Below are 27,256 nucleotides of genomic sequence, written 5' to 3'. Positions count from 1 at the left end.
AAGGACTGTATGGGAATTTAAAATAATAATTTATAAAAAAAAAAAAATTGCTTTCCTGTCATAGATTTTTTTTTAGGGTTTTGCAATTTTTGTTTTAATTGGAAGGAAGAGTCCCCTCTAAAAATACGCCCCTTTTAATAAGGTTTTGAGTTCTAAACAAATAATAATTATAGAGGTATTTTGATAGCTAACTGTAAAACAGAAAAAAGTTCCCCTTATAATGTATCTCTTCCCTTTACGAACTTTAAATTGGATAAGAGGGTTTATTTAACTTAGAGGTTCCATATCATTTTCTTCTCTCTTTTTTTCCTAATTTATAACCTCACTTTGAAAAGTTGGCTGCTCAACTTGCTATTTTTAATGTGAAGGAAACTAAACAAAGGCTCTTACAGTACTGCTCAAATATCTAAAATATTAAACAAAAGTCTATTGACACAGAGAAATAACCAAACAACTGCTAATGATTTTCCTATAATTTCCGTATTTTTATCCTATTTTTCCTAAAGCGCTAGCCAAATTCCAGGGGATGTTTTGGTTTTCTCACTCTGGCCATTGGAACGGAGCTGTGGAGCACAAGCAGCTGCAGCTCATTTGCAGCAGGAGTGTCCCCGCAGCCCAGCCGGCCGGAGAACGGGCGCTTCTCTTCCGCGACTTTTCTGAACTCGTTTAATCAGTGCATGAGAAAAAAACAAAGCAACACAAAAAACCCTCCTGAGGTGATTGTAAGAAAACACAATGGTAGTAGTTTAAATGGAAAAGAAATTGTGTTCAAGTAGGCAATTATATCAGACAAGTAAAGATCACATTTAATTAAATGATCTCCTTCTGTCCAACTGGGGTTTACTATTGGCAGACAAAGAGATTAGTCTGCTCTGAGAGTCTAGTCAAATATATAACAAAGGAAAATATTCTCCAATTTAGAGTCAAAAGGCAGTTACACTGCCATGTCTTGAAATGGGCAGTAAGATATCTTGATTTGACAGATGTATATAGTCATTCATGTTTCTAATTAAGAATTTTGGGGAGGATCAGGGCTCTCTCCTTGAAGCTAGCACTCTTTTTTTCTTTCAAGTGTCTTATATGGCATTCCTAAATGTCTTCTTTTCTGCTATTCTACTGTGGAACATTCAGTGTTTCTCTGTATAGATAAGAGCCTACATTTCAATGTGTCATGCAAAAAAAAAAAAAAAAATCCCCCCAAAACAATACCCCTATTATTACCTGGGTGTGGACTGGATTCTCTCAGTACATTGTTTTGGCTATATTGCTCTTGGGCTAAATCACTATTTTCAATCCACCGAACCATAATGGAGAAGAAGGAGTGCAGGAAAATCAAGACTGTGGACACAATACTTACACCCTCAGCCGCAGCCCTTGTAATTTAACAATAACAGAACCGCATTAATAGTGTCTTGGGCTACAGCAGCGCAGGTCTTTGGTACAGCTTTTATGACCTATGTTTGCAAGTCAGTGGATTGTAGTCATGTTAATGGCAAACACTTGGTGCCCTCAGAGAAATTTCACATTAATAAAACCTACAAAGCACATTCTGGTCCTTTGAAGTTGCTCCTAAACATGTAATATTAGCTTGTGAAGCATTAGATGAGGAAATGAGCTCGATAAGGACTCTTGTAGTAATAGTTCTAAATTGATTATTTCCTTCCCAAAATAAACTTGCCAGGCAGCCCTGTGGGCTTACTTCCGAAGACTTGCTCTGCCCAGGAATTTTATCACAAGGAAACGAACAGCAAAAACGCAGACACACTGTGATAAGGCACATTCGCCAGATAGTAATACAGTTATGAGATGCTGGCTTTCTAAATGAACTTAAGACCTCTTGAGTGCTGCCCTGAATTAAATATTCATTAACTTCATCCTACACATGGGGTGAAGAAAGAACAGTGTCCTTTAATGCTGTTATATTAACTAGTCGAACACAAAAATTTCTAGTTAAGTATGAAGGAAGGCAAATTCAAGCCTATGTGTATTGTGGTGTGAAAAACATCACACTTAGTCATATGAAAAGATATGTAAAGAACAATCTTTTAAAAGACGTCCACAGAATACATCCTTAAATTTAACAATACTGTATTTTGGTGTCATTCATCTGCATCTTCTTTTTGAAATCAGAGGCAAAAAGTCAAATTTTCTATTAATAATTTTAAAACTCTTTATTCTGATCTTTCAGACATGTATCTACATAAAAAATAAATATTTCTTTAAAAAAAAAGAAATAATCCTCTTTAGGAAATAGCATTTTCTATATTCCTTGCACTTCTTCGATCAGTATTAGCCACAAAAGAAATAGAATTTGGAACTGGCAATTCTTGTGGTTTTGGTTTCTATAAAGAAGAGTCTCTTCTTACCCAGAATTACTGTGTGACAAAGTTTACCCTAAGCACATTGTTCCTGCCATTGTTTTCAGACTAATGTATAAATACTGATTTATATAATTCAGATGGCCTAACTTTCCATCTAAATTTGTAGTTCTTCCCACCATTTATCCTGATCCAAAATTGAATCCAATTTGTTATTAGGACATTTAGAAAGAACTCTAATAAAAGAACAGAGTTGAGGCAACTGGAATAATTATCATTCTTTTATCTTTTCAGAAAATACATTTATAGCAGTCTAGAAACATAATTTTAATTATGAAAAACATGTTCAGTAAAATAAGATCTTCTCCCCCAATTCCCATTGAAAAGATTGACAATCACCATGGCATTCTCTTCATTTTAGCCTTTAAAGAAGCACTTTCACTGAAGATTCATTTCTAGTTCACTATGATGTTATCATTTTTAAGACTTCCCTGGAACTAATATATTCTATGAACTAACTTTCAAATGGATGTCTTTTGTATGACTTTCATCCCTCTAGTTTTAACTCCATTTTGTCCATGTTGCATTATTAAATTCCTGTATGTATTCTGGTTCTCTAAAATCCATTTGCCTTGAGTCTCTGACATGTGTGATGTTTATAACACCTCACGATTTAATACCATTTGTTAAATCCACTTATGTGCTACCTTATCTTCCCTCAAATCATTCTAATAACATTTTTGTATAATCTAGTCTCTATGAATGGGTCTCAATACTTTCCTGAAATATCTTCCACTAGTGTTCTATTTTAAAGTATCGTGGCTAATATTATTCAACATGATCTCATTTTAGATGCTATTCCCAGGAAATACAATGCTGTGAAAGGTTATCTCATGCTTTTCTACATACACAAAGAGACTTTTTGGAAAAAGAAATTTATTTAGAGTTCTAATCTGGAATCTGGAAATTAATGTAATTTTTACTTCTCATTATTGTTTGACTTGGTTCTGCTTACTTAACTAGATAATTATATTTAATATTTCATACTCTGAAAGAAAGTAAAGAAGGTTTATCTTTCTTAGGGAGACCACAATCTTTGCTTCAAAGAAAAACTTGAAAAATGTTCTTGGAGTTGGGTGTAAGAATCCAAGAGAATCCTCAAGCCAAAAAAAAAAAAAGATTCCTAAACTGCTTTCCTTAAATAAAGGAATTGGTTCTGAAAGGGGAGACAAAGAGAGAGAAAAAGAAAAAGGAAAGTTGAGAATCCTATACCATGGAAAGCAATGGTGAGCAAAGAAACCAGTGAATACAAGGCTACCAGTAGATGTTTTAGCAGTTTCTTTCTTTAATGAAGGGTAATTGGATATTTTACTATGATCCAGGGACTATTCTAGGCTCCGGTTATATACAAATGAGCAAGTAAATAACTACCTCCTCAAGGATCTTCCAATCTTCTGAGGAAGTCACACAATAAACTAGGTAGATAAATGTAGATAGATATAAACAGACAAATGGACATAGATGTTAAATACATAGATAGGTTATATTGGCATTAGATACAATGACAACAGTGCTCAGGAGAAAAATTTCAGCACAGAAGAAAATAGAGAGTGTAGGATCAGGGGTGGCAAATGTAAACAAAATCATCAAAGAAGTTCTCCCTGAGAAAATGACATTTTAGGGAAGAGATGAAGCAGGTGAGGGAGATACAAATGAAGCTATCTTGAGGAAGAGCATTTCAAGCAAGGAAAACAAAAGTGCAGTGTATTTAAAGACGGAAGATGCCTGGTGTGTGTCAGGAGTCTGAGGAGACTGGGAGAGAGGGAGCAGAGCAGTGGGCTCGGAGAGGCGACGAGGGGCCAGATCACTTAAGAAAGTAGATGTGAATTGGAGCCTGGTCATTTGGTGAATAGGCTTTTGGTGAGTTAACCTAGATCTGAACTCCACAGGCCAGACTGGGTGCTTGCTGTTACAAGTCTCTTTTATACATGAGGGTCATGGGTAACCATGCTGACGTTGCTTCAGTTTCCGTATTCTGAGGAGCTTCAAAGAGTGTGTGGCCTCTGGGAAGTTCTTATGTTTTGTAAGTGAGATGTGTGTATACACACACACACACACACACACACACACACACACACACACACGTCTTAATTCCCATTGGTTTCTGCCAGTACTGTTGCTGACTTAATTCACACAATCAATTCTCCAATCTTTGAATATATCTTCACATAGACTATCTGTTATCATTTATCTTATTGCCAAAGATGCTTAGTAGATATAATAGGTCAGTTGGTCGTACACACAACTGCAGCCCAGCTCAGTACCACATGCAAAGAATCATAAACCAGGCCAAATCCCCCGTCAACATGGTGTACAATAGAAAGTACCCTGCAACATATGCATCTCTTTTTTACCTTCCAAATTATCCATCTTAGGAAGATAAGGAGCAGAGAAAAAAGAAAATCATTCAGAAAGGCTGTTAGAAGAAGTTGGGGGCTAGGACATTCATGCCAGCTACAATGCATCTTCTCAGTATAAAAATTGCATATAAACAAAAATAACTATTTTCAATGCAGCTGCTTTGAATTCTCCTTCCTAAATTCAGCATTTATATTTATAAATGTGAATTTATAAATGTAAATTTTCACATTCAGTACCTAAGCTTATGTTTGGAAAATGACTAGAATGGTTTTGTAAGAAGTTGTTAGCCTTTTAAACATGTAAAATGCCATTAAGAAGGCTCTTCCAAGGCAAAATCCTCTACCCAGTAGGTCATTCTCTGTACCCATCAGGTATTCTCTGTACTCCACGTTAATTACTTTTTGATAAGCTACCCAAGTCTTAAGAAATGAGATTTGAATGGCTATTCCTAAAGCTTAGTACCATCTTGTCACCTTGCTCAGGTTGTGTTCAAGTTAAATATGAGAATTTGTGACAGAAAATTCCCAGTGTTCTCTCTTACCCCTGAAACTTTCCCAGCCCTTGCTTTGATACTGAAGTTAAGGAACCCACTGCTTCCTCAAGTACTGTACCCCTTTCTCTACATAAAAAAACCAAGATTGTCCCCATAGAAATCCAGTGTTGTCAACAAGTGAGGCAGACAGCACAATGGTCCAGAAACATGGCTTTCTCAACAGAGCAAAAGAGAGCCACTCCCTTGGGCTCCCTGAAACTTTGGGCAGGCAGAGATGAGCACTAAACCAATGTAGTAATTAGGAACTACTTCTTTCAGAGAGGCACCCCTAGTTACTGTCTGCCCACTGGGGAAATCATTGACAGTCCTATTATGCAAGTACTATGCTGTACCTGATGTGGTCTGAATGTCAACGTGTTGGCTACACTCTGCTGATTTTTTTTTCCAAAGATGGAGAAGGGGGTGGGAGAGAGAGAGAAAAAAAGAAGAAGACAGAGTCTTTATTCTTGGGCAGGGGGGTGGGTAATATAGCCTTTTAATAATCCCAGTCCATTAGCATCAGTTTGCAAATAATCTGTTTAGTTTCAAAGTTGGTTATCAAAATATTCAGTAAGTACAGCATTGCATGCTGTAGACTTCATTTGGTTTTTTTTTGGAGTCACCCTAAGCCAAAAAAACAAAGTCCACTATTTTGTCTTTTGCAAGGGATCCATATGTGCCTATAAATCCCATATTCAGGGTCCACTTCCCGGACTCCTCTATCTTGCCTGGCAGAGAAGCCCCTGGCTGCCTGGTAATCAACATGCACTCCTGCCATCCTCACCTTGCTGTGCATACTCTCTTCCCTTCCCAGTTTCACAGTTTGGCTATTTTATGTAATTCATTCGAGGGCAGACCTTCCATGCCTTTGGATTAATCTGATAAATGATTATATGCTAATGGATTAGGGTTGTGGCTGAAAGTCTCAGTTCATTCACTTAAAAAAATTTAAACTATAACTCTTCATCACAGTGCATTTCAACGTGACTAGATGTATCCTTTCATTCCTAAACAGATATTTTGTAATGCTGCCTCATTGTTCAAACATTAACTTCAGAGGCAAACACAAACTACTTACACACAATTTTTTTAAGTCTATACAATGCATTAAATTAAGCATCATATAAGGAAAATAAGAGAGAATGGTTTATGTAAAGTTGATATAAAGTTGTGTACTCTGGAAGACATAGTGAAGCAGTTGCTGTGTGGGCCCTGGACTCATGGTGACTGGAGCATCTGTAAGTGCAGGCTGCTAGAGGGAGGCGCTGTTGCTCCTGATAGCAGTCTTCAAAACGGCGAAGTAGTGACGTTCCAAACAAAACAAGAATTCAGTCTTTTTCTGAATTATCCAGTGGTAGCTGTGGCAGACACACCCAAGTCGTGTCCCTGTGCAATCTCCTTCCCTGAAAGTGGATGGAACCTGTGAGTGACTTTCCTGCTTCTAAACAACAGATCACAACAAAGGTGATGAGACATCAGTCTTGTTGATTATGTTTGACCAGGTGGCCGGGATGAAGAGAATTTTATAAAGATCCCTAATCAGTTAATTTTGAGTGCATCAAAAGAGAAATATCCTGAATGGGCCTGGCCTCATCCCGGAGAGCCCTCTCAGTGGGTCTAGAAACTAAAGATGGAAAGCAGCAGAGATGCTGTCTATTGCTGATCTTGAGGAAGGCAGTGGCTATGACTTCTACAGCTGCATGGGTGTGAATTCTGCCACCAACCACGTGAGCTGAGAAGAGGATCTAGTTTTTAGATGGGCCGACATCTTAACTGCAGGCTTGTGAGAGCCTGAGCAGGGGATTCTGCTAAGCATGCCCAGACTATTGACCCATGACCCAGCAAAAACTGGGAGATAATAAATATCTGTGATGTGAGCTGCTTAAGTGTATGGCAGTTTGTTATGCAGCAATAACAAACAAATGCAGTTACATGCATCATGTATTCAATGTATAATAAAAACAAAATTCTTTCATGTATATATGCAAAACACACGTGGAGATTCAGATCATTACAGTGTGTTGTTCACTTAAGTAACGTCCAGTGGGACTTTTGAGTGTCAGTCAGAACATACGAGAATTCTTTTTTATGTAGAGGATCCCTCTCACTGCAGGATGGCTATACTATTCCAGGACCCCATCCAGTAACTGCCTGTAACACTCCACCAATCACTGCTAAGGAGGAAAAAAAACTCTTCCAAAACTTTCCAAATTCCCACTGTGGAGACTTTATTTTCCTAGGTAAGACCCAAAGGCCTATAAGATATTAACAGAGTCTGGAGCCAAAGTTCTGCTTCTTAAATATATTTTGGAGTCGACGGGGTGAGTGTTAAAGACAACTTTAAGAAACTGATGAAAGCATTAGATTCCTTTCCCCTGGGGGAAAGAAATGAACAGAAAAAAGAGCACCAAGTTTTTCATAAAATTGTGGGGTACTGGATCCCCTGAAGGACATCTCTGAGTCTTTACGAGTGCACACTCCTTACCCTATGGATAGAGATTTCAGAGCTGGAATATGAAGATAAGGCAATGCCAAATAGATTGGGGAAGTTTCTTTGTAAATAAAAGACTTAGAGTCTGTTCTTTAAACAGTTCCCTCCAGATAGAGGGCAAGCTGCTAATCAGCCAGCCAGCCACTAGCTAATAAATCTTCCTTTCTAGTTCGTTTGCTGCCCAGGAGTGATCTGAGAAACTGAGGAAGCTTGAGAAGATTCTTAAAGATAATGAAAGAATAATTACAATCATCTCTGTTTTACTAAAAGTTTAATTAAAAACAGTTATACAGAAAACATGTGTTTCTTATCCTTCAGTTGTTTTGTAATCAGCAACAAAAATGTGAAAGTAGCAGCTCAAAAAAATTAAGGAAGCAAGAACATTTTAAAGAAAGCAATCTGAGGTGCAGAGTAAAATCTTTCTGGTGCACAATGTGGGACACAAAAGTGAAAACAATGAAAATAATTCTTATTAACATTTTTAGGGACCTTCTTTTTTCATGGTCCTTTATTAGTTTGTTGAATGTATACCCCAGTTCATTGTTCATTTAAATGATCTGATTTTGATTGCAATGATGACATTTGTTTGAGCTCTTTAGAAATCAAGGAAATTAGACAATATGTATTGCAATTTTTCCCCCAAAAATGTCAGTTGTGTTTTCTTTGTTGACCGATTCTTTTCACCAGACAGAAGTTTGTTTTGCTTAGTAGTTGAATGGTTTTCTTTGGATTCTCATGGACACTTTATGAATTCTAGGTTCAACAACACTTAAGAAGTCCCACTGGGACGACTGAGTGAGGCAGAAACACAAAGGCATGATTTTCAGCCCAACAGGGAACAAAGGCCCAGCCATTTTGGCCCCAGAAGGGAGATTGTTGGGATGGCAAGTCTGACTCCAGCCCACCCTGCCGTATGGGTGCATCACAGTTGTACTTCTTCCTCTGCCCCATTCTGTTTCCCCTACGTTCTTTTAATGGTTGTTAATCCAGAGACATTGGAACGTGAACTCATTGTGGCATAAGAGTGTGGGTAAGGGTGAGGAGCATTACACAGAAGTAACAGGAGCTACCCTGATGCAGCAGCATCGAGATGATGGAAACATCTCAGTTAAATTCAAGCATGATTGTGTTCAAAGACTTCATGGACCCTGGGCATATTAGTTAGGGTAAGTGACACTTCTTGCAGTAGCCAGTAAACCTCTGGCCCTCCCTTCATTCAGTCTTTACAGAACACATAGTCACTTTGTTTAACTGAAAAATCTTACTGAACCTCTTTCAATAATTTTCAAAGTTTGTTTCTTACTACAGTGGGTCAGAAGCAATCCTTGACCACTGAACCATCTCCATTTTCTTTAATCTTTCTTTGAAACCCAGCCAATTTTTCTTTATCACAAATCACCAGAGGCTGCCAACGATAGGCATTACCATAACTATCTGTCAGGCATGTGGTCTGTCTTCTAAGTTATCCACAGGTATCAGTTTTACCACATATTTTCCCGTGGCTAAGAGCATTCTCAAGTGATCCTGTTTGCAACATCTTTATTTTTGGAATCTGACTACTAATCCAATCCTAAAAATTTTAGAATTTTTATTATTCCAACACTCCACTTCAAGCTACTGATGTCTGAGTTAGTTAAGGTAACTGACCTAATGCTGTTACAGATGAGCTCCCCAATCTCAGTGACTGCCCAGTAGTTTATTTCTCACTCCTATGCAGTCACACTGGTTGTTTCAGCTCAGTGGGCAGCTTTGCTCAGAGCCATACAGGGACCAAGACTCCTTCCATTTTGTGGTTCTATACTTACTTAGGCCACTAGAATCCTCTGCATCCAGCAGTTAGAAGGGGGAAGAAAATGAGGAATTATGAATGGATAGTTTTTATAGGCCAGACTTAGAAGTGACAATATCACTTCTATCCACATTCTGTCCCCAAGAAATCAAACACATGGCCACAGGCAAAGGAACCTAAGAAATATAGTGTAGCTGGATATCCAAGGGAAAGACAAAGTGAGATCTGTGAGCAGCTAGCCAGTCCCTTCCACGGAGATGGAGCAAGTAAGATGACTGGCAGCTGTGCTGAGGGCTGTTCCCTTGGGTGAGAGCAGCTAACAGAACCAGTAATGAGGCCAGTTAGAAATAGGGCATCTACTTTTGAAGAATCCAAGCACAAGACAAAAACCCAAAGAGTGTCTTCCCTGAAAGCACGAAGAGGAGGCCCTAGAAGATATCACTCTGGTTCTGCTTACTAGCAGAGCAACTTTGCCAGATAAGCAGAAGACACTGTGCAATGGTGAAGTTCTACTGATTGGGGTCTTGGCTTGCTCTGCATTCCCTCCAGGTTGCCAGGTTGCTGCAAAAGCATCTAATCTCACTTGAGATCTAAGAAAGGAACCCTCATCTACATTAAAAGGGAGATAATTTAGGAAAAACCTATTAATCTTCTTTTCAGTAAGGATTTCAAGGCAATAAGGAACACATTTTAAAAGTAAGATCACTGAAAAAAATATTAAGCAAGAAGCACAGAAAGAATTACTTTTTTGGATTTTTTTTATTGAAGTATAGTTGATGTACAATGTAAGTTACAAGTGTACAACATAGTGATTCACAATTTTTAAAGGTTATACTCCATTTATAGTTATAAAATACTGGCTATATTCCCTGAGTTGTATAATATATCCTTATAGCTTATTTATTTTATAGATAATAGTTTGTACCTCTTAATTGCCTGCACTTCTCTTGTCCCTCCCCCCCTTACCTCTCCCCATTGGTAACCGCCAGTTTGTTCTCTATATCTGTATGTCTATTTCTTTATTGTTATATTCACTAGTGGGGTTTTTTTTTTGTATTCTTTAGATTCCATGTATAAATAATATCATACAGTATTTGTCTTTCCCTGTCTGACTTATTTCACTTAGCGTAGCACCCTCCAAGCCATCCATGTTGTTGCAAATGGCAACATTTCATTCTTTTTAATGGCTGAGTAGTATTCCTCTGTGTGTGTGTGTGTGTGTGTGTGTGTGTGTGTGTGTGTGCACCACATCTTCTTTACTCATATCTGTTGATGGACACTTAGGTTGCTTCCATACCTTGGCTATTATAAATAATGCTGCTATGAACATTGGGGTTCATGTATCTTTTTGAATTAGTGTTTTTGGTTTTTTTGGATATATACCCAGGAATGGAATTTCTGGGTCATATGGTAGTGCTATTTTTCGTTTTTTGAGAAACCTCCATACTATTTTCCACAGTGGTTTCACCAATTTACATTCCACCTACAGTATGTGAGGGTTCCCTTTTCTCCGTATCCTTGCCAACATTTGTTACTTGTGTTACTTTTTAAATGATTCATTGGAGGAAATTTTAAAAAATGATTGTATTGGTTAGCTATTCCTGCTTAGCAATATTCTTACATATATTCTTATTGTCCATGCATCTGCAAATACACTACAATCTGACTGGCCTAGGCTGGGCTCAGCTGGGAAGCTCTTTTTGTCACTGTATGTCTATTATTTAGCTGGAGTGCCTCTGTCTACATCTTTCTTTTATCCTCCTCAGGGAACCAGCAGGTTATCCATGAATATCACTGGTATATTTTTCTCATGGCACTCACAGAGTTGGAAGAGGAAAAGCAGAAACATGTGAGGTCTTCAAGGCCTTGTCTTGAAATACACACTATGACTTTCACTCATATACCATTGGCCAAAGTAGGTCACCTAGCTAAGCCTAGGGGCGAAATGGAGGAAGTACATGCCGTCTATGGTGATGAGGCCATGGCAAGGGAATGATGCAGGAAGGGGTGAAAGATTGAGCACAATAATGCAATCTATCAAATTTCTTTCCACAAAAGTCAAGTAACTTAGCTCCAAAACAAAGGACAGAAAAGAGACTGTCCTCTCTCTTTTCACCAGGGCGTATCCAGATGTTGGTGTCTTACTCTTCATATGTAATGTCTTTAAATCTGTAGATTAGTTCAAAAATTATTTTCTATTAATGCTTCTTTTCAGTGTGTGGTTAGTGTATTCAAAGGAATAAGAAAAAGAAGGTCTGGCAAACAGGAAAAAATTAAAATGAGCTGAAAAAGAAAAGGAAAAAAGTACTGTAAATTATAAATTTTGTAAAACTAATATAATATTAGTTGTAAGAATACAGAGAAAACTCATTAATGTAGAAAGTTAAGTTAGGCCTGGTGAACCACTCTGAAGCTCTCTACCAGATTGCAGATGAAATAAAAAGGAAATGAAACAAACAACAGAGAAGATATTAAATTGGAGGGCATGCTGGAATCCATATTTGATAAATCATTCTTTAAAATAAAACAGAAGAAAATATTGAAAAGAAGCATGAATAGAAAAAAATGGAGTTGAATCTAAAGATTTAAAGAGGTAACATCCGAGGGGTAAAATACCAACATGTAGCTGTACCCCGATGGAAAAAGTAAGAATTCAACCAGACCAGAGGCTGGAAAGAAATGTAACCTACTACGAAGAACAATTCAACTGAAGTAGGACTTCTTCTCTACTGAATTAGACGCTGTAAGAAATGGGCAAACATAACTACAAACGCATCAGGGGAACAAACTTTCAGCCGCATGTTCTATATTCACTGAAGCTCTGCTTCGTGTGTAAAAAGAACTGAAAAGTTATCATCCATATATTTGTCCTGGAAAAGAAAAGCCAGACAGACTACTCAAGAAAGGAGTATTTCAAGGTATTTCTGTACACAAGAAAGGGAAAGTGATGGTGTAGCAATAGGAGTGAGTATTAGAACTAACATTAAGACATGATATTATATTAGAATGTACATTTTAGCAATATTTGAAAGAAAAGTAATTGAGCCATCACATAATATGAAAATAATACTTTAATACTAATATTTTAAGTATTTAATTATACTCTAATAAACTGGGTACAAGATCATAGATTATATTTTTAAAAAGCTATAATAGAGAACAATGTAAGTTTATGACCTTAAATTATAACTCACACAACTTCAAGCTGAAGAATAAATTACAGAATTACACAAATCAAAAACTGGTTTGAGAAAAAAAGGAAAATGACAGCAGTAGCAGGCTACTTCATCCTACCCCACAGTCCCTGTTAATTCAAGGAAAACAAAAGTGAATAAAGAGAGAGTAAGTAGAGAATCAGTTAGGATGCTCTGACCAGTAACAGAAAGTAGAATTCAAAACAGTATGAAAATCAGGGAAAACATTTTACATTTCTTTTTACTTGGTCTTAAATAAGAGGAAATATGAAAGAAATGCAGTGATTCTGTGATGTCAGAAGAGAGCAAGTTATCTTTAATCTTCTACTCGGCAGTTTTCTCTGTGGCTAAATCCCCTCCTGGTTGCAAGATTAAAATCACACTTACCATCCACACATGCAGACATGGTCATGTCCTGGGAAAGGAAAAGGATAATTAACCCCTTATTCATCTCTCTCTCTTTTTAACTGAAAAATATTTTATAATCAAAATCTCTCCAGCAGATTTCTCTTCAACTTACTCAGTCCATCAGTAGAGAAAACTTACTACCATACAATAAAAATAAAGTAAGCATTCTGCTAATGAAGTTAGGAAAATAAAACATAATAAAGACTAAGAATTAATAAAGATGAACGAAGAAAATACTGATTTTTTAAACTGCAAAACAGCAGAATGATAAATAATCCCCAAATGTATTTTGCTATGTGTCAAACCCCAGTAATAGAAATGTGTAAATACACAAAATTAAAAATAAAAATGGAGATATAACTAAGGCTGTAGAGCATTTTTTTTAATTATAAAAGGTACATAACAGCATACATATAATGAAAAAATACAGGAAAAATTAGTTTTCTATTCTACCAGCAATTGTTAGTTTAAAAACACAAGGAGAAAAAGTTCAGAGCAACAGGAACTCATAAATTGCAGATAGATGTGGAAAATGGTAAAATCACTTTGGAAATCCGGGATATGTGTGAAGGTGAACATACACATTCCCAGCAACTCCACTCCTAAACATGGAGCTAACAGAAATCTGTACACCGAGAGACATAAAAGCATGTTTAGAGCAACATTGTTTGTAGTAGCCCCAAACTGAAAACAACCCAAATGCCACCTACAGTAGAACAAACAAACTGTGGTTTATACATATAATGGAAAGAACTATCGCTGAACCCGACAACAAAGCAGAAATATAATGTTGAGCAAAAGAAGCCAGACACACAAGTATGCATGCTCTCTGACTCCAGTTACATGATGTTCAAAATCAGGCAATAGTGGTTACCCTAGAGGGACTTCACGACTGGAAGGGGACCTGGGATAGGCATCTGGGGTGCCAGCAATATTCTCTCTCTTTATCGGATGGACATTACCTGAGTATGTCTGTAGAAATTCTTTGAGCTGTACATTTATTATTTTGCAGATTTCTCCACATATGTTAAACTTAATTTTAAGAAATTACTGAAAAATTTCCAAATGTTGGTTTCAAAATTTTCCACCACTTACTAGGTGTATTGCCCTTGGAACGATATAAAAGCCACTTCAAGCCTCAGTTTTCCCATTTCTGTATCTAGGATAATGATTGTGCCCTCTTTATATGGTTTTTGTGAGGAGTAGATAAGATCATTCATGTGAAATGCTCAGCACAGTGTTTGGCGTCTAGTGAGAACTGAGTAATTGACAGTATAATTGAGAATTATTAGCAATCTATTTATAAAACCTATAAGGAGGAAGGAGTAACATCTTACTAAAGGACTTGAATGACTTGACTATATTCAGAAATTCCATATTTATAGATAAGATGTAGATAGATGTTTATAGGTGATATTTAATGTGGTTGTAAATAGGGTCAGGAATAGATGGGGATATTTCCTGTTATTAAATAACACATGTGCATATATTTTATTGAGGTGTAATTGACATGTAACATCATGTTAGTTTCAGGTATACAACATAATAATTCAATATTTGTATATATTGTGAAATGATCACCACAATAAGTGTAGGTAACACGCATCACCATGCACAGGTACAATATTTTTTCCTATAATGAGAACTTTTAAGATCCGCTCTCAGCAACTTCCAAATATACAATACAGCATTATTTACTTTAGTCACCATACTGTACATTAAATCTTAATGGAATATGATTTTAATAAAAATTCCAAATATTTTGGGAACTTAGGCAAAATTTTCTCCAGTTCATTGAAATGGATAGAAATAACCAGTCAATGGTTGATTGACCAAGGCAAGAGTTATATTTGTGATTATTTCTCTGTTTGGCAGTGCCTAGCCCAGTTCCTCAATAAATAATTTTCCAAGCAAGAAAGAAAAAAGAAGGGGAGGGTATAGCTCAGTGGTAGAGTGTGTGTGTAGCATGCACAGGGTCCTGGGTTCAATCCCCAGTACCTCCATTAAAAATAAACAAATAAATAAATAAATAATTACCTCCCCCTCAATTTTTTTTTCAAAAAAGAACATGAAGATATAGTTGTAATCTGTAAGATCACTGCTTACGTCCAAGTTCAGATAAACCATAAATGATGCTGAGATAAGCATTCGGAAATCTGGCCTTCCAAAAATAAATATCAGATTTTGGCAAAATACAATAGCTGAAGAGGGGGACTTTGATACATTCCCAATATGTACATCTACAAATCAGTATCAAGGTTTTAAACATAATCTCTTATATGAGGGAAATCGGTTTCCAAATGCAACAATAATTCATAAAGATGCAAACATAAAGGCAAACTAACTGTTCAAAAGTAGAGGGTATACTTAAGTGAATTGTTATATTCTTTATAATTTACTAAAATTAAATATTATTAATTGAATTATTTTAAAATCAGAATTATTTACTAATCTTTAAGTATTTAATGACATGAAAACATTGCTGACATATTGTTAAGTAAGCAAAATTAGTAAGTTTCATGTTCAAATACATATATTTTATAAATATATGCAAAGATAAAAAGAGGCTAAGAAAAGATATAGTAGAATCCTTAAGACTAATTATTTGTGTATAGTCAAAGTATAAATACATTTTTACTTGTGTTTTTTTCCTATGTTTTCTGAATTGAGCATGTATTACTTTATTAAGTAAAAAATTATGAAAATGCTCCTTTCCTGAAGAAACAGCAGAAAGCTAGAAAAACCACAGAACAACATCAGATGCTTGTCGAATTTTATGTCCATTCTAAAGTCTGGTCTTTTTCCTTTTTACCATAATTTTAACCTTGTGAAGTCGTTTAATTTCTCTGTTTTGATACATGTAAAATGACAAGATCATTAAGTTAGTTCTTACCTGTCTAAAGACATAGTAAATAAGCCTTTAAAGCAATACATATTAAAATTCCCAAAAGGAGGCCAAATGAGGGAAAAGAGTTGTAAACTTTTAGAACTGCATGGAAAAATAAAGATAGTTTTTTTTTTTTAAACCTATAGCTCCTTTTCTTGTCTGAATTTTGGTGTCTTATGTGAGATAATACTGCAAGCCAGTAGCAGAGCTGCAGTAAAGCACTCAAATCATTAACAATAACTAATATTCAAATAACTCTGTTTTTTAATAGTAATATAATTGTAACTTCTTTTCAAAGTCACTACCTTTTATTACTATTTATTAATATGCATTTTTTCAGCCAGTCATTCCACAAGTATTTATTAAATGCCTAATATGTGCCTGGCTCTAGGTTGTATGTTGGGGCTGCAGTAACGAGTCTGTTCAGAGCTCATCTGAGGATGATCAGTAATGGAGCGCCATGCCAAACACTGGGTGCCAAATGTTCTTCCACAGTATAGCCTAAGTCACAGGTCCTTCTACCAAGAGCCCCGTGACACAGTAAATAGAAAACAAGCAGAGAGGTGCCAGAAGACTGGGGTCCTTTGTCTGGCTTCCATTTAGGACTAACATTGAAACATGCATGACAAATTAACTTTAATCTTAATCTTAAAGATTTCCCAAATCTGGTTGCTTGACTTGGTATCCATTTCAAATTCTGATTTTCTGAAATAAATGAAGTCCACACCAAGCCCTAAGACATGTCTGTGGAATGAAATTGGTATTTATTAATAATAGCTTTTGTTATCTAATTGAGATCATCAAAAAAATTTAAAATCATCTTCCAGAATTCTTGTTTCTTTCTACATTACCAACTAAACCTTTAAAAGAACAGAGGAGTATTCTTTGGGTTTTTAATTTAGGGCATGTAGTGACATGATCTTGTATTTTGATGGTTTATTCTTATTTTATAAATAATAAGGAAACATAAATTGTATTCAGTTATAATAATTGATAATTTATCCATTTCAAGTCTTTACACAGTAAAATAAAGTTATATAATTGTATTAATTGGCATTACAATATTCTACTGAAAATATTTCTCCCTCATCTCCTATGGGCCTTCCCCAACACACATGACTACCGACCCAAAGAAGTATAACAGCAAGAAAAAAATTACTGTTTCGTTTTCTAAAACCTACTACAAAATTCAAATTTTTCTCAGTATCTGTCACTCACTGTATAATTTTAAGAATTAATAAATCAAAAATTATGCTATGGAATATTATATCTTCTATATGAATTAGTATTTTAAATTGGCTTATTTTATTTGTTGATTTGTAGGTATAATTAACATATTGTGGATATACTTATTCAGATACGTGTGCTGTTAATATTCTTCCCATGTGTGGCATGTCTGTTGATTTTCTTAGCAATGTTTTTGTTGAGCATAATTTTTAAATTTATCTTTTTCTTAAAGTTAGTAGGTTTTTGTTCTTTGTTTGTTTGTTGAAGAAATATTTGCCTTTCCCAAGGTCACAAAGATACTCTCCTACATTTTTGTCTATAAGATCTATGGTTGTGAATTTTATGTTTAGATTTATTAACCATCTCAAAAAACCAGGGGGTAAGAAGTTAGACAGCAGTTTTCCCATATTGATATACAGTTGTTCTGGCAACATTTGTTTAAAGTCCTATTCTTTTTTTTTATTAGTTATTTATTATTTATCTGGTACCTTTTCCCAAAAGTCAAATGACCACCTATCTGGTAGTTTATTTCTGGCCTCTACTCCATATCAATGCCAGTACCACACTCTATTGATTAACACATGTATACAGTAGGTCTTAAAATAAAATAGGGTGAGTACTCTTACTTTGTGTTTCCTTTATCAGACTTGTTCTGGCTATTCTAGATCAGGTCTTAGAAGCTGCTTCTAGCTGCCTTCCATGTGGCCTCTCCATAGGCAGTTCATGACATAGCTGTTAACTTCTCCAAGACCAGTAGGAGAATCTTTCCAGTATATGCTGGCAAGGCAGAGTGACCTCATTAAGAGAAAGGCGTCTCATCACTTTTGCCATCTTATATTGGTTAGAAGCTAGTCTTAGTTTCTGCTCAGACTCAAAGGGAGGAGATAATACAGGGCACAGTGCATTGGGTTTAACTTAGGTGGTGTCTGCCACAACATTTTACGTTAAATTTATTCTTGAGCATTGTATAATTTCTGATGCTACAGAAAATGATAGTTTTAAGCTTTCATTTTCTAATTTTTGGTTGCAAATATATAAAATATCATTGATTTTTGTGTTTAGAATGTGTATCCTGTGAACTTTCTATATTCACTTATTAGTTCTAGCACTTTTTTTGTAGATTCCATAGGGGTTTCTATGTAAGCAGTCATGTCATCTGCAAATAACATAATTCTACTTCATCTTTTCCTATTTTTATGTCTGTTCTTTACTTTTTTTTCCATTCTGTACTTTCTAGAACATTTACTGCAATGTTGAATGGGAATGGTGAGAATGGGCATCCTTCACCTCTTCCTGATCCTTGGAGAAAAGTTTTCACTATTTCAACATTGTGTGTATTAGATGTTGTTTTTTTGTTTTTGTTTTTGTTTTTCACAGATTCCCTTTATCAAGCTAAGGAAGCTCCTTCAACTCCTTCCATTGTTGGAAGAACATTTTTCACTGTAAAATTGTTGAATTTTGTCTCACCTTTTTTTCTGCTTATACTTCATAGAATGACAAACTTTTCTTGCTAAAACCTGCTCATATTGCATATTCTTGAGCTAAATAAAAGATTATTGTTTTAAACTATTAATTTGGGGGTGGTTGATTATGCAGCAGTAGATAATTGGAAGGTTTGGGTGCCCAGATGTGGGTGCTATCATAATAAAAATCTGATGTATATGTCCTTGGTTTGGGGGCATGCTGTGTCAATACAGGAACTTAGTGTTTTAGGAGAAGCAAGTTTAGTATGTTCCAGCCACTGAGTAAAGCCCAGTGCAGCCATAACAGAGTGGGTGAGGGGGATGGGTTGGAGATGGTGCTGCAGAGGTAAGCGGGGCCAGATCACATAGAGTATTTGAGGCAATGTAGAGTTTAAATTTCATTCTTCTCACAATGGCAAGCCATCGGGAAGGTTTTCCATCAGAGAACTGATGAGATCTAGTTAAAGTTTTGAAAAAGACACTATTAAAAAGCTGCCATTTAATAATGAGTTATAAGAGTAGACAAACAGAGACTAATTAGAAGGCAGTCTATGTAATCCAGGTATGAAATGATGGAGTCTAGGACTAGAGTGTTGAGGCAGGAGGAGATGGGAAATGGTAACTTTATTTTAAGCATGTTAATAAAGACATACTTTCCTGCATTCCATATGTGCTCCTCTATTATGCAGTGTTCTCTTTAGGAATATCCACACAAGTAAATGTAAGTAAACTCTTTAAGACCTCAATTGCTTACAATCATGTTTCTACTTTTCTTTGCCCAACAGAAAGCTCATGGCCAAATTTGTGGCTCAACCTTAGGAAGTTATAACATGTATATCTGTGCACTATTTTTCCCATTGCTCTCATTCATTTCTTATTTCTATCATTGTTTTCTCCAGCCTGATTTTTATTTTGCTTTAAATTGCCCAGATTTAGATTTAGATTGCCCATTGCTTAAAGTGGACTCAAATTCTGTATGGAATCCAGTGATATACAAACATGTGTATTAAGTAACTTTAAATATATGAGTCTAGAAACCATGGAAGAGAAACTTGGTTGAGATTGGCCCGGGCTATGCTGGACCCACTAGTTTGCCACCTGTTTTCTTGAAATAGTCCCAAACATGGGAGCTGATCTGCCCCTCTCACATGAAGACAGTTTGGTAGCAGGCATGACTCTGGACCTGGGCAGTAGCTATTAGTTACTGTCCTAATATAGCTTCTTTTCTTTATCCCTTAACCTTCCTTAGACCCTGGTAAAAATTAGATTTGGTCTGAATATGTGGGAAATTACAGAAGAGGGGACTACCCCAGGGGATAGCAGTGTTTCTTTCTCTAAAACTGAGATGGTGGTCACTCTGGTGATGGAAGATAGGTTTTCCAGCAAATGCCAGACTCACAAGAGGGACTAGTTAGTTAGCTACCTAAAAGGATGGTCAAGCAAGATGGCAGGAGCATAGCTGGTTGGAAGTCTGTTTTTGAGTATAGATAATGCCAGAGCCTAAGGACTTCTCAGATCTAACTAGGGGATGTTTTATGGGATTAACATCTGACAACAATAAAACTAGTAAATGTTCAGATCACAGTAACTTAGATTAGACACAAAGAAGAAAGACAAGAGGGAGGAGGGAGCAAAGGGAAGAAGGAGAGGTTGGAAGGGGAGAAAGAGAGGTAGGTGCAAATCTATCTGTACCTATGTACACTACCCTGTGTATAAGCACTCCTCTCTTTTGTAGATGTTTCCGTGTGTTTTTTCCTGTATATTTTTCCCAAATGGATGCTAGCCTAGATATTTCAGAGTGAATTATGACTTTTTCTGCATTTAAATCCATAACCCTGCCCTTGCAGTTTATACCTGAGAAACATAGACCTATTTAGAATAGGATGACATGATCGCCCACCCTAAGGTCATTGTTCTTTTTTGAAGAGGCAGCCTTTGAAATAAACAAATTAGTAAAGCAAAACACAGATACTTTCATCTGCCAGATCCAATGTAGTAATTTAATAGCCATGAGATTATTTAAATAAGTAAAGTCTGTAAAAATATCATTATAAAGCCATTAGTTTCAGCATTTACTTAGAAAGTAATATTGACTCCGACAGAAACAATGATCTGGGATTTGTTTGGAAATTATGTTCTCATTCATGGGAAAAAGTTTTGCCTAGTGCCTGGTATAAGCAAAGAATTAAAAAAGCATAAGAATCAATGATGATTTACCAGTTAGTGTTATAGATATTTCACAAGTATATACCACACTTATTTCTGTGTAGATACTTATGCCTTTATTTTTCCTCCTCCAGTAGACAATCCCCTTTCTTTAAAGAAAAACTTATGTTCTAGCACTACCATGACTAAGATCTTTATGAATTTTTCAACCTCAGTTGAGATTTATCTCTTCTGAACACCACACAATCCTTAGGCCACAGTAGAGGCTTTAATTATATCCTTTTCATATAGCATTTATTGTTCATATAAGTTTGTTATATCTTCCCCCAGTGTTGCTGAAATATCTGCGATGATGACACCCAGGTCTTGGGAGATCTTAATGAGCTATGTAGAAGATAAGCCTATACACTATTACAAAAATTAAATGCTATTTTAAGACTTTTTTAAAATCCAGAATACCAATGCATATATTGTATTTTTTTAAAGCTATCAAAGATACCAACATACTCAAAGTAAAGGAACCAACCAGTCTCCCCAAAACAACAACAATGATGATAATGACAGTTACTGTTTGTTGAGTGCTTACTATGGCACACACCGCTTAGCACGTCATATAGATTAGCTCACACAGTCCTCACGACAGCCCATGACTTGGTTACTATTATGACTTTTGATATTAGGCACACCTACTTGGAAATTCATATCATCATCAGGTAACTTTAAAATTAGTTTAAAAGGATACGTAACTGCAACATGAACTGTAATACCCTGATGTCAGTATGGCATCCTCTTTCCATGGGGAGAGACAGGATGACATGACCCAGTCTCTTTCCTTGATCATTATTATTTCCTTACTTCCTCTGAATTTGAGCTTTGTTAGGTCTTCTTTTCCTAATTCCTTTAGATGGTAAGTCAGGTTGTTTATTTGAGGATTTTTTTGTTTCTTGAAAAAGGCCTGTATTGCTATAAACTTACCTCTTAGAACTATTTTTGCTAAATTCCGTAGATTTCGGAAAGGTGTGTTTGCATTTTCATTTGTCTCAAGATATTTTCTGATTTCCTCTTTGATTTCTTCACTGATCCATTGTTTTTTTTAGTAGCATATTGTTTAGTTTCCATATGTTTGTGCTTTTCCCATTTTTCTTTCTGTAATTAATTTCTAGTTTCATACCATTGTGGTTGGAAAAAATGCTTGATATAATTTCTATCCTCTTAAATTTGTTGAGAGTTGCCTTGTGACCTTGCATGGGATCTCTCCTGGAGTATGTTCCATATGCACTTGAAAAGAATGTGTATTCTGCTGTTTTGGAATGGAATGTCCCGTAGCCATCTATTAAGTCCAGCTGGTCTTATTGTGTCATTTAAGACCACTGTAGCCTTACTGGATGATCTGACCATTGATGTAAGTGGGGTGTTAAAGGCCCTTCTACTATTATTGTGCTATTGTCAATTTCTCCCTTTATGTTCTGTTATTATTTGCTTTATAGATTTAGGTGTGCTTGCACTGGGTGTATATATGTTAACGTATCCTCTTCTTGTATTGATCCTTTTATTATTATATAATGCCCTTTGCCTTTTGTTATAGACTTTGTTTTAAAGTCTATTTTGCCTGATATATTTTCCCCCACTTTCTTGCCATTTCTGTTTGTGTGAACTATCTTTTTCCATCCCCTTGCTTTCAGTCTATATGTGTCTTTAGCTCTGAAGTGAGTGTCATATAAGCAGCGTATAGATGGATCTTGTTTTTTAATCCAATCAGCTGCACAGATTGGGACTGCCCCTGATGTGCTGCCTGTGTAAGAGCCAGCGGTGATCACCCCTGCCGTGCTCAAAAGCCAACCCAGGTCTGAGTTGCCTTGGCATCACATGGCAAGCTCTCTTCCTGGTTGTTGCAGACTTCAGTGTGCAGTGCAGAGCTGCAATCTAAAATAAGCAAGACTGGAGCATTCACTCATCTCAGGCTGGGGCATGCACTGGGGTGTTCATGGGAAATTGGGCAGTTTGCAATCTACCCTCTCTACCCTGCCTCAGGAGCAAGCCAGCACTAAAGCACTCCTCACAACTGGAGTCAAAGCTTCCCACAGCCCTCCTGTTAGTCCCAGTGGCCTTCCAACCAGCCAAGGGGGCTTGTCTGCTTGTCTTTCCTGTGTCAACCCCAGGACTGGAGCAACCAATATGTGGCTCATATTGCTCAATCCCCAGGGCAAATCTCCACCCATGTTTCTTCCCTTTTCATCTGATGTCTCCTCCAGGGGCACAGGCCCAGACCCGATCACTTCTCTTCCTTTCCTATCTGATTCTGTGAGGATCTTTCTTACAGCCTTGGTTTTTGCCAGTCTCCAGTTAGTTTTCTGTGAGAATTTCTTCACATGTAGATGTAGTTTTGATGTGTTTATGGAGGGAGATGGGTTCCACATCCTTTTTACTCTGCCATCTTGATCAATCTCCATAATGTATTTTAAAGACCTGTGAAATGCAAAACTTGGGGACTCTTTGGTACAATAGAAAGTGCATGTGCTTGGTAGTCATACAGGATGGGACTTAACTCCCAACTCTGTTACTTACTATTTGGATGACTTTGTTTAATAACTTAACAACTCTGATTTTTAATTTTATCACACCCAAAATGGGCTTATTAGTGACTACCTCAGAAAGTTCTTGTAAAGATTGTGTGAAATTGTATTTTCAATGCACTTAGCATGGGCTTGTCACTTAGGCAACCAAGACTATTATTGTTGTAGTTGTTGGTTGGGTGGAATAATGGTAGCAAAGATAGTAATATTAACAATTGTGCCTTTTTTTACTATTGCTGTGGGAAAAAAGCAAAACTTTTTGTTACTAGTCACATGGAGAATTACAGAAACAAAAACTTCATATAACAGTCATTCTCAATAGTGTACTTTTCTTTGTCAGTTACTGCTATGGCCAATCACTTTTGCATACATAGATGGATTGTGACTTCTGATTAACTCTTTCCAAATAAATTCAACTCATATCAAGAGATTAAGCTAACTCATATGTGATTAAGCTAAAACATATGTGATGTTGGTTTCTGCTCTCAGTGCAGTTTTAAACTGTTAAACCCACACCAGCTGCTTTCATAAACCAGCGGTCCTAATCACCCAGTATCACTCCTGAAGGCACGTTAGATTTAGAAGGAATGTGATAACCAGCATGAATTTTAGATTTTAAGCAGATTTATTTCAGTTTCTAATCAAACTCATCCCCAGCATTTCCCACTCTTGGGCAAAGAAATTTAAAGCAAAGAAAATTGAGCTCAAAGAACTAACAGATAAAAAATTTTATGCTGACCATACCAAATCATATCCTTCATTTCTACTTATGTACAAAACTCCTCAAAATGATTGTCTTATCATCTCCATAGTTTAAATAATTTTTTAAAATGATCTTCCCCTCGTTCAAAATAGAAACATGACAAAAATCAAGGAAATACCTTACAGCTTGCAATTTCCTTGAGATTTCTTATAAATAACTGAAATAATTCATTTGAGTCTAAAGATGGGGACAGTAATATACACTGTCTTCTAAGATTTCATCCCAAAATAATACATCTAAGTTAAAACTTACTGTGTTGTAAGCACTACTTTCCAAGAGCTTAACATGTATTAACTCATTTAAAGCACATAGTAATTCTAAGAGAGAGATGATATTATTATACCCCGTTTTTTTCCTCATTTTTCAGATGAGAAAACTAGGACATACAGGCTTAAGTATTTTGAAATGTGGTAAATATTAAAGCCAAGATTCAAATCCAACAGTTTGTCTCCTTGACCCCTCACTCTTAATGCTTATTTTATAATGGTTTAAAAATTACAGATATTAAGAATGACATTCAGGGATTATTTTAATATAAAAGATATCCAAGTGATTTTAAATCTCATTTTATTTTTTGTATATCAACAAGGTAGCTAAAAAATCACAGAGTTAACAGTCCCGCTAACAGATGGTACAAACAAAGCCGCTCTTTAACAAAGTAACTTGAGCCTATCTTAAAATTTCAACTTTTTTGTTTCACTCCTTTTGTCCTCACCTTTTTCTTTTCTTTCCTGTCTTTTCAAAGGGGTTTTAAAGTGCCTGTTTCAATTTTTTTCCATGTTCCTACTCTTAATTGTCATCTTGTACATGAGGGTTTTCAGTTGCTATGGATGTATGCTGTTATTTGCTTCTGGAAATTTTATTACTTGATTTCTCTTAGTTTATTTCCTTTCTACAGTGTGTTTCAATTATCTCCTTCTCAATAAGTATGTTTGTATAGCTAGTTTAGATTTACTGGTGAATCTTAGAATGTCTAAATGAGTCACCCAGTTCATCATCCCAGAAAAAGTACAAGATATTGAAAGAAGAGATCCTCTACTTGCTGCTTTTCTGAATCGCTCCATCTGCACCCTCACCTCTGACTTCAGTCCTACCCCATGTGAGGGAATGTGCTGATTAGAGTTTCATCTATCTTTTAAAGTTCACATACAGGAAAGAAGAAATACTTTATGTATGTGTATTGCTGTTTTAACCTGAATATTCAAAAATACCTGGCTAATGCATACACTAGACTCAGGTTTAAAATTCTCTGGTTAAATATATACAATATCCAAGGAAAAACTAATCAAGGGAAGAGTTCAATCCAAAAGAAAGATCACATGAGGATGGACATGCCTAAGTGTGAAAATGCCAGATCTTTCCTTATAATACAAAATGACAGCATGCAAAAGCCTTTACTGATTTTCAGCTGTTAAATTCATTATCTTACATAATGGGCTTTCCAGGTAAATCAGCAGAGGGATGTAAAATTGCATAAATTTGTTCACCAGGTTGTAAATGTGCCAGAGTAGCTGTTTTTCAGGTATTCGAGTTGACCCAATAGCTGAATGCTCACTTGTGTTAGTAGGTAATAAAATACTCACGGCTGGACCTCCTTCTGGTCAGGTGCCAAGCTAATTATCTATTACCTGATATTATCCAGGAGTCCTCTTTATGTACTTCTGGTGCAAGCAGGTAAACTACTTAATCCTTCCTCCAAATACACTAATCTGAAACTAGTCTAGATAAAAATAAAAGTGAATAATAACCATAATTTTAAAGTAAATCACCAAATAAGTTCACTGACATAAGTCTTGAGGCATTGCTAGTGATCCAGTGGAATGTTCCTTCTGTCATTTCTTATACTTGGAAGCAATCTATTGAAAGAGGTAAGAACAAAACAAGGCTAACTGATCCATCAACATGATTACTGACAAAAGAAGAAAACAGGTTTTCCAATGTTGTGTTCTCACTTTATTACAGAAGAAAAAATGGCTCAAGATTACATAATTGGGAATGAAGGAACCAGGAAGAGATCTGAATCACTATGACTTATTGGTTTTTTACAACCCTTATTGCACTGAATAGCTGCTTCTTTTTATATCATATTGAGTACTGCTATGTTTAAGCCATTATAAAATCACAAAGTTGAACTGTGGAAATGGCTCTAAGTAGACATTATGATCTGGATACCTATTACAAACAGTATTTATGCAGAAGGAAGAAATTCTTAAGAGATCTGAATAAGCCTGTCATTCGTTTGCTTACTTATTACTGAACATACATGAGCACTATTTCCTTTCTTTATAAGTGTATTAAATTTGGAAGAAACTAGTACTGGAAGTATACTATAAGATACACTCATAATAATTACAACAGTAGACTTCAAGGCAGTGTCTATGAGAGGCTTTGGTGTGCTTGGATTATACTAAACAAACCCTGAACAAACAAGAATAAGATTCTTATGGATGTGTCGCTTTGTTGTAGCTCCTCGTGGCCCATCTAAAGTGCTTATAAGCAGGTGAATTTTACATCTTCCTGAATTAAACATGTTATTCTGTTTTAAATACATTATTTGTTTCTATTGTACAAGTACTACTTGATTTGCCATGTTTAATTTTTTAGTATCTTAAACATGTATTGATTTAATTCTAAACACCAAGTATTATTATACAATACTTCCATTACTCTAGACTGCAAGTAATCCCCCTAATGATTCAGTTGAACTGGAGATTTGAAAAATAAAAACAGACTTAAAGGCATTAAGAGAGTGATAGAATGATAACTTTAACTCATAAAAGGGTACCAATTTCACCAATTTACTTAGCTAAGGATATCTAAGACTAGAAAATAATATTTAAGATTAATTTTATTTTTGTGAGTTTGTTTTATTTTTAATGTAGTTTCATCAATACAAATTTTCTGTTAGAATAGCAGGAATAAAAAATGCCTATTATTGAGTAAATCCTAGTTACACTCTTAAATTGAAAATGTCATTTAAATTTAAGTGTAATTTAATAAATATTTATAGAGACACTGTTGAAG

General features: G+C 35.9%; 1 long non-coding RNA gene across 1 annotated transcript in view; it reads left to right on the top strand.

Annotated features, from left to right (window-relative positions):
- LOC116658274 overlaps positions 1 to 27,256 on the top strand; it is a 182,016-nt gene that overhangs the window by 94,075 nt on the left and 60,685 nt on the right. The gene's annotated exons all lie outside the window — the stretch shown is intronic.

Source organism: Camelus ferus, chromosome 2 (genome assembly GCF_009834535.1).
Source record: "Camelus ferus isolate YT-003-E chromosome 2, BCGSAC_Cfer_1.0, whole genome shotgun sequence".
Lineage (NCBI taxonomy): Eukaryota > Metazoa > Chordata > Mammalia > Artiodactyla > Camelidae > Camelus > Camelus ferus.
Note: the sequence above shows the minus strand (reverse complement) of the source record. Positions and strands in the feature narration are given on the sequence as shown.